The sequence below is a fragment of the Bos mutus genome, chromosome 28 (assembly GCF_027580195.1).
Source record: "Bos mutus isolate GX-2022 chromosome 28, NWIPB_WYAK_1.1, whole genome shotgun sequence".
NCBI classification, from domain to species: domain Eukaryota; kingdom Metazoa; phylum Chordata; class Mammalia; order Artiodactyla; family Bovidae; genus Bos; species Bos mutus.
In genome coordinates, this window is record NC_091644.1 from 30,480,640 (window position 1) to 30,490,025 (window position 9,386).

Sequence of the window (9,386 nt, forward strand, 5' to 3'; positions counted from 1 at the left end):
CCAATAGGAGTCCGTACTTGGTCTCAGAGTTTCTGCCGGCTTGTGCATAAGAATGCTATATGGTGGATGGTACTCTGTAACTCTTCTTTTTGGGGAGCACGCTTGAAATTGCTCAGTCGTGTCTGATTCTTTGTGACCCTGTGGACGGTAGCCTACCAGGCTCCTCCCTCCACGGGATTCTCCAGGCAAGAGTACTGGAGTGGGTTGCCATTTCCTTCTCCAGGGGATCTTCCCTACTCAGGGATTGAACCCGGGTCTCCTGCATTCCAGGCAGAAGCTTTAACCTCTGAGCCACCAGGGAAGCCTCACTCTGTAACTCTTCTTTTTGGGGAGCCATGCTTCAAATTGTGGCTTGCTGCTGACCCTTAAAATTTTTTTTTATTCCTGCTTTGTTCCTCTCACCTGAGGCCCAATTTCAGTTACTTTGTCTTTCTGCTTTATTTTCCAAATATGGTCTGATACGTCCCCCCACTCCCTCCTCCCTGAATCCCCTACATGTAGTCATCTCTGTATAGACCCCTTCTGAGCATGACTCCCTTTAAACGTAACACTTGTGAATTTCTCTAGTAAGGTGTAAGCAACCCTGCCTGACACTACCTGCCTGACCCTACCTGCCAGATTCTGTACACTTAACTCTAAATATGTTTTCTTTATATTCAGGACCAAAAATAAAGCCATTGAACTACTATTTCTCAGCTTTGGGGACTCTGCTAATATTTTAAAATGTCTTGATTTACAAATAACGTATATCCCTTTGTGAAAATAGAAGATCATCCATTCCCACAAGACAAATGTATGCCAGAGTTGTAATGCAAATTCCGTAGACTCACACACCCACAGTTCAATTGAATTTTTAAATAAAAATGCAGATAAATCAGTCTTCACCCATTATGATAACGATTTTAGTTAGTTCCCTGTGCCATTGAAAGTGTCTTCATTAATGACTCAGTACATTGCTTTTCTAAAGGGCACCAGTCGATGTCCTCAGCATCCCAATTAGTGACTTTTTTAGCTTTAGAGAACATTAGATTTAGAGCAATCATAAAGGGCAGGTCATCCACATACCTTATTTTGCACATGGGAAAAGCTACTCCCTGAGAGGACAAAACTGAGCCAAGATCACACAGCATTAAGCAGCAGGGCCGAGAGCAAGTCCCAGCAGATCCCATATCTACATTCTAACCACCCAGGAAGCTACTTAAAAACAGCAACAACAAGAAGAAGCAAACAGATGCCCTGGTGAGCTTGACACGTTCTGAAGCAGAGGAGGTCTGGAGTAGGGTTGGAAAATCTGTGTTTTAGAATACCTCCCACAAGGGTGGCGATACACTCTGAGGTCTAGGCATGACCATTCAGGAATGCTCTCTGAGCAGAATTCAAAACAAGTGTTGACCTCAAACTTAAGAAAAAACTGGATTATGTAAAACTTCCCTGCCACAGTTTTCCTAAGGGGAAAGAGGCATAGCATAGGTCACTTGACCCATATACAGTCCAGTTCCCCAAATTGAATGACCAGGAAAAATGCTTCAGTAGTATGAAGTCCATGAGGTCGCTAAGAGTCGGACACGACTGAGCGACTTCACTTTGACTTTTCACTTTCATGCATTGGAGAAGGAAATGGCAACCCACTCCAGTGTTCTTGCCTGGAGAATCCCAAGGACTGGGGAGCCTGGTGGGCTGCTGTCTATGGGGTCGCAGAGTCGGACATGACTGAAGTGACTTAGCAGCAGCAGCAGCAGTATGAAAGCAATATATATGTATATGAAGAAGCAGACTACAAGAACTTCTGCTGGACAGATCCAATAACTCAGCAGAGAGATCTGCAGAGTAGGCTTGTAAAGGCATTCATTTTGTGAGCTGGAAGCATTGCATACACTGTGGGGCCAGTAACCACAGTCAAGGCCTTAGCAGCTTGCCCTGCTTCTCATAATGTGAGTTGTAGTTGCTGGTTTACCTCCCCTCACCCCTTCCTTCACTTTTTCTTTCTCTTGTCAGTTCTTTCTGGTGAAAGGAGCACCAAAGCAGAATGAGTGCTCTGTTTACCACCTAATCTTAGGCCTTGGTGACCTGTTCGGAGCACATTTACTCAGCATGCAGCTTGAAAGTGAAAGTGAAAAGTGATAGTCGCTCAGTCATGTCTGACTCTTTGCGACCCCCTGGACTGTTCCGTCCAAGGAATTCTCCAGGCTAGAATACTGGAGTGGGTAGCCTTTCCCTTCTCCAGGGGATCTTCCCAACCCAGGAATCAAACTGGGGTCTCCTGCATTGCAGGCGGATTCTTTACCAACTGAGCTATCAGAGAAGCCCTGAATGCAGCTTAGAAGCTACAAATCATGTTATGAATGCTGGGTAGTGTGATGTCTCACCATTATCCATCTAATTTCTGACCAGGGTCAAATATTGTTGATTGCTACCACTGCAAATTGTCGCCATGAATTTTGCAGAGCATAGTATCTCAAAATGTAGAAGAAATTGGAAGGTGTTTGTTGAAATGGGTGATTCTTAAGACATCAAAAGGATAACCTGTATCATGTCAGCATCGTCGTCAGAATCATTTAACAGAGAAATGGAGGAGCATGTGAAGGGGGTTTGGGGTCGTCTTCTCTCTTTCGGGCTGCTGAAACAAGCTACTATAGGCTGAACGACTTATAAACAAACATTTACTTTTCATAATTCTGGAGTTTGGGAAGTCCAGGTTCAAGGTGCTGCCAGATTTGGTGTCTAGAGAGAGCATTCTTCCTTGTCCATAAATGACTGTGTTTTTCTGTGTCCTCATGTGGTGGGGCTACAGTCCATGGGGTCACAAGAGAGACACAATCTAGCGACTAAACAACAATAACAACATGTGACAGAAGGGGTAAAGGGAACTCTCTGGAGCCTCTTTGATAAGGGGCTACCATTGATGAGGGCCCTATCCTCATGAGCTGCTCACTTTCCAAAGGTCCCACCTCCTAATATCACTGCATTCAAGATTAGGCTTCCACATAAATTTATGGGAGACACATTCAGTCTATAGTAGGAGTGCTCAGTGTTATTTTTCTAAGTATTCACTAGATTACACCCAAAATAATGAATTGGTGGGAAAGCTTCAATTCATTTACATTCTTGTCTCTTAAATGTAGTTGCCATTAACATGTGATTGATTGTCCTTTTAAAAGGGGAATATATATCATGATAAATTCTTGCACATGTTCTTCACAAGACATTTTTTAAAAAAGGTTGAAAAGCTTTATTTTTTGTCCCTTTATTATTAATGATGAAAATAACTTTGGAAAATTTAATCACTCCCTAATTTTACAATTCAAGAAAGGAATCTGAGCCCCTGAGAAGTTACATGTCTCACTCAGAGTATATTAATTTCTGACTGACTGATTCATAATTTAGCATGTGTTTCCTCCTACTGATGACTTCTCCTGCCCTTAATCTTTCCCATATAAAAGCTATATATTATGTCAGAAAAAATGCATATGCATAGGAACACACACACACATATAATCTTCTTGTGACCATAAGTGATTCCTGTGCTCTGTGATGGTGATGTGTTTCTATAATCCCAGCTAATTTACTTCTGCCAAAGCTTATTTCACAGCTAGCTTGCAGCCACCAAGGAAACAACTTGAAGTTTTGAAATTTTGTCAGATGTTTGTTTACAAGATAGTATTTTTTGACAGAACCTGCAAGTTATTTATTTTTCTATCTTTACTTTTAAAGTAATATGTTAAACATTCTTTATTTCGCAACTGGGCCAGCTAGAGTTTAGAATGAACAGATGTTTAACAGTTATTAATATTACAGTATAGTCTCTAATCGGCTTTGAAGGTGAGACTGTTGACTTCACTGTTTTCTCTTGATGACAGTTATTAAAGTGACAGATTATGAATAATTAATATTGGTGTAGACTGAGCAGTCACTGTTGGTAGAGACTTAGAATATAAAGTTCACAGTGGCCACCTTCTGTTCCCTATGAAGAAAATTACACATGCGCCACGTGAAACTCAAGGTCCCTTGAGCTTTGATATCCATTTACACACAAAGGAATGGTGGTCGTGAGAGAGGAAGCCTGATCATCCAAAAGAACCCAAAGGATCAGTTTCTATCCTTTTCAAGTAAGCCACTGCTCAGGCAAGAGTGTTGGCATTTGGGACCACATGTAATCTAATCATAAGGTTTGCAGAAGTCAAATTCCATACTGTGCAGTGTTGGCTGGGTATAAAATCATGTGCAGTCTGGTTATCAGGTCATGCTATCATAGGTTTTTAGTTACTTTTTCTTCCTTAGTTTTGTCTCATACAGTAACGAGTATTTATTGGATGCGTAGGGCCTCTTGGGGAAAATAATTTATATTTTCTTCCTGTAACTGGCTTTACAGTCTCATTATCTCTTTTCAAAGACTTCTTTATTTATTTATTTTTTTTGCTCTTCAGCTTTTGTGAAGTTTAGTTGATGAAATTGTAAAATATTTAAAGAGTAAAACAAGATGATGTGATATACCCGTACATTGTGAAAAGATTCCCACCATCAGGTTAGTTAACATGTTAATCATAGTTACTTAGTCATTTGTTTTGGTGAGAATATTTATATTCTACTCTCTTAGCAAATTTCGATTATACAATAGCATGTTATCAGCTGTAGTCACCATGTTGCATATTAGATCCTTAGACTCTAGTCATCTTATAACTGAACATCCGTACCCTTTTACTGTCTTCTCCTTATTTTCTCCTCCTCCTCCTCCCAGTCCCTGGCAACCACTTTTCTACTCTGTTTCTACGAGCTGACTTTTCTCTTTCTTTTAGGATTCACTTATTAGTGATGTCATGTAGTATTTGTCTTCCTTAGTTTGGCTTATTTCATGGCCTCCAAGTTCATCCATGTTATTGCAAATGGCAGAATTTTCTGGATTTTTGCTGGATCATATGGTAGTTTTATTTTTTAATTTCTTGAGGGACCTCCATACTGTTTTCCACAGTGGCTACATGAATCTACATTCCCAGCAACAGCGCACAATGGTACCCTTTTTTCCACATCCTCGCCAACACTTACTACTTTAGTCTTCTTGAGCATAGCCATTCTAACAGGTCTGAAATGATATCTTATGATGGGTTTGAGTTGCATTTCCCTGACAGTTATTGATGTTCAGCACCTTTTCAGGTACATGTTGGCAGTTTGTATGTTTGGGGAAAAATGTCTATTCAGATTCTGGGTTATTATTATTTTTTGCCTCTGAATTGTATAAGTTCCTTATATATCTTGGATATTAATGCCTATTGGGTATGTGATTAGTAGATATTTTCTCCCTTTCCATAGGTTGCTTTTTTATTTTGTTGATGGGTTCCTCTGATAAACAGAAGCTTCTTATTTTAATATAGTCCAATTTGTTTATTTTTGGGTTATTGCTTTTCTCTCTATGTTTTCCTCTGATAAACAGAAGCTTCTTATTTTAATATAGTCCAATTTGTTTATTTTTGGGTTATTGCTTACTCTCTCTGTTTTCTTCTAGAAGTTTTATGGTTTCAGGCCTATGTTCAAATCTTTAATCCATTTCATGTGTGGTCCAGATTTATTCTTTTTCATATGGATATCCAGTTTTATCAGCACTATTTATTGAAGAGACAGTCATCTACCCATTGTATATCCATGGCTCCTTTGTCAAAAATCAACTGACCATATGTGGATGGGTTTATTTCTCACTTCTCTGTTGTGTTCCATCGATCTATGTGTGTATTTTTATTCCAATGCCATATTACTTTGGTTAGTATAGCTTTGTAATGTAGTTTAAAAACAGGAACTATGATGCCCCATCTTTGTTCTTCTTTCAGAGTCAAGATTGCTTTGGCTATTTGTGGTTGTTTGTGGTTTAATACAAATTTTAGAATTTTTTTTCTATTTCTGTGAAAAATGCCATTGGAAATTTGATACAGATTGTATTGAATCTGTAAATTGCATTGAGTAGAATGGCAATTTTAACAATATTAATTTTTCCACGTAAGCATGGAGTATCTTTCATTTATTTGTTTCTTCAGTTTCTTTCATCAGTGTCTTACATTTTTCAGTGTACAGATCTTTTTACTCATGGTTAAATTTATTGAGTACTTAATTCTTTTCAATGCTGTTGTAAATGGGATAGCTTTCTTAATTTTTCTTTTTTATATAGTTCCTTGTTAGTGTATAGAAATGCAACTGGTTTTTGTGTATTTGTATTTTATCTTATAACTTTATTGAATGCATACATTAGTTCTAATAGTTTACTGATGGAAGCTTTAAAATTTTGGCACATAGAATTTAAGTCATGGTTAAGACATGGTTATCCTGCTGCCAGCCCCACTGGAGCACTCTCGTGGCTGTCAGAAGCACTGCAAGATTTGACATCTGGCATCCAGAGGCACTGCCAGCTGGGGGAAACCATGTGCCATGAGGGTCCTTGCCCCACTGCCGAGGGAAAGTGACCCTCACACGTTTTTAATGTATGCATGTACCAAAACATGCGTGTTTTATAAGTTAATAATAAACTCACAAGTACAGTGTGGTGATAGAACCCAGGCATTTGGTTATGCTTTAACTTTATACAATCTTGGGCAATTTAGGAAGGGCAGCGTGCTTTCACAGTTTCTAATGGAAAAGAAATTTGGTGATAGATAATAAGAATAAAAAAGACATATACATGAGTTGCTTTATCAGAGAGAAGTTTTGAGCTTTAGCACAGATTTGTATACTTAAAAATACTGCCACTCATTTTTATAGTCTCTCCTATAATTTAAAATGTAAGACTTGTCCAATTTGAGACTTGGACATTCTACTTCCCTTTCATACTCAGACACCAAGAGGCACCTACAAAAATGCTCACCGCAACATTGTTAATTGTAGTTACAAATGTCAAGCAGTAGAAATGTCCATTAGTAGAAGGATGATTATATAAACTATGGCATAGCCATTACAGTGCAAAAAAAATGAGATAGATCTGTATATATTGACACAAAACATCTTCAAGGTAAACTCGAGTGAAAATAGCCAACTATAAAATCACACAAAACTATACAACAGTATGATAATTTTCTTTCAAAAACTATGCCACATGTTTTCAGTTCAGTTCAGTTCAGTCGCTCAGTTATGTCCAACTCTTTGCGACCCCATGAACTGCAGCACACCAGGCCTCCGTGTCCATCACCAACTCCCGGAGTCCACCCAAACCCATGTCCATTGAGTCGGTGATGCCATCCAATCATCTCATCCTCTGTTGTCCCCTTCTCCTCCTGGCCTCAATCTTTCCCAGCATCAGGGTCTTTTCAAATGAGTCAGCTCTTTGCATCAGGTGGCCAAAGTTTTGGAGTTTCAGCTTTAGCATCAGTCCTACCAATGAACACCCAGCACTGATCTCCTTTAGAATGGACTGGTTGGATCTCCATGCAGTCCAAGGGACTCTCAAGAGTCTTTTCCAACACCACAGTTCAAAAGCATCATTTCTTCAGCACTCAGCTTTCTTTATAGTCCAACTCTCACATCCATACATGACCACTGGAAAAACCATAGCCTTGACTAGATGAACCTTTGTTGACAAAATAATATCTCTGCTTTTTAATATGCTGTCTAGGTTGGTCAGAACTTTCCTTCCAAGGAGTAAGTATCTTTTAATTTCATGGCTGCAATCACCATCTGCAGTGATTTTGGAGACCAGAAAAATAAAGTCAGCCACTATTTCCACTGTTTCCCCATCTGTTTGCCATGAAGTGATGGGACTGGATGCCATGATCTTCATTTTCTGAATGTTGAGCTTTAAGCCAACTTTTTCACTCTCCTCTTTCACTTTCATCAAGAGGCTCTTTAGTTCCTGTTCACTTTCTGCCATAAGGGTGGTGTCATCTGCATATCTGAGCTTATTGATATTTCTCCCAGCAGTCTTGATTCCAGTTTGTGCTTCCTCCAGCCCAGGGTTTCTCATGATGTACTCTGCATGTAAGTTAAATAAGCGAGGTGACAATATACAGCCTCGACGTACTCCTTATATACATATAAATGTATATAAACCCATAGTAGAAGGTTTAGAATGATAGATGTCAATTGATAAAGTGGATATCTCCAGTAATTGTGGCTTATAGTCAGAACTTTAGTTTTTTCATTTTTAAAACATGTTTATTTTTAAATGGATAATTGCTTTGCAATATTGTATTATTTTCTGCCATACATGAATATAAATTAGTCATAAATATACATATGTCTCCTGCCTCCCACCCCATCCCACGCCTCTAGGTTGTCACGGAGCACCATGTTTGAGCTCCCTGCATGATACAGCAAATATCCATTGACTATCTGTTTTGCATATGGTAATGTATATGTTTCAGTGTTACTGTCTCAGTGCATCCCTCCCTCTCCTTCCCCAACCGTGTCCACAAGTCTGTTCTCTGTGTCTGTGTCTCCACTGCTGCTCTGCAAATAGGCTCATCAGTACCATCGTTTCAGATTCCATATATACGTTTTAATATATGATATTTGTTTTTCTTTTTCTGACTTCCGGCTCTAGGTTCATTCACCTCCTTAGAATTGAATCAAATGTGTTCCTTTTTATGGCCGAGTAATATTCTTTTGTATATAAGTACCACAACTTCTTTATCCATTCAGCTGGTGGTGGACATCTAGGTTGCTTCCATGTCTTGGCTATCATAAATAGCGCTGCAGTGAACATTGGGGTACATGGGTCTTTTTCAATTACAGTTTCCTCAGGATATATGCTCAGTAATGGGATTGTTGGGTCATATGTCACAATGTTTTAACTTTACAAAACTTGTGGCAGGCAGAGTTCTGAGGTGGTTCCTGACCTGCCTCCTAGTGTACACATCTTGCATAATCCCTGGGGTTGTAAATTTGATGGATTTTATTTCCATGATTAGTGTATGTTTCCTGGTACAGTTAATTAAGAAAAGGAGATTGTTCCAAGTGGTTCTGACCTAGTCACAAGAGGCTTTTAAATCTAGATCTAGAGGTCAGAGGGGAGAAAAGCCAAAGATTCAAAGCAAGAGGAATTCTTCCATGCTGGAGAACTTCTGAATTGTTGAAGAAGGCCACATGTCAAGGAATGCAGGCAGCCTTTGGGATCTTAGCCTCTAGCTGACAGTCAGCAAGGAAATGAGCACCTCACTCTTACAACTTCAAAGAACTGAATTCTGCCTCAAGCAGAATTACTTACTAAGCAGTAATTACAGAAGTAAGTAATTACAGAATTACTTACTAAGCAGTAAGCTTAGTAAGCTCCCTGTCTCACACCTTGACTTTAGCCTTATGATACTCTGAGCATTGGCACATACATCATTTATCACTGTGACATTTCCATTTCTCATCAATTCTCAGACACCAGGAGAACCTAGAACCTAGCCATGCCATGCCAAGACTTTTGAGTG

General features: G+C 39.3%; 1 non-coding gene across 1 annotated transcript; it reads right to left on the reverse strand.

The window, feature by feature from the left end:
• Positions 1 to 229: 229 nt before the first annotated feature.
• On the reverse strand, positions 230 to 301 carry TRNAS-GGA (transfer RNA serine (anticodon GGA)). The gene has a single exon. It is a non-coding gene; the product is annotated as a tRNA-Ser (tRNA).
• Positions 302 to 9,386: the final 9,085 nt, after the last annotated feature.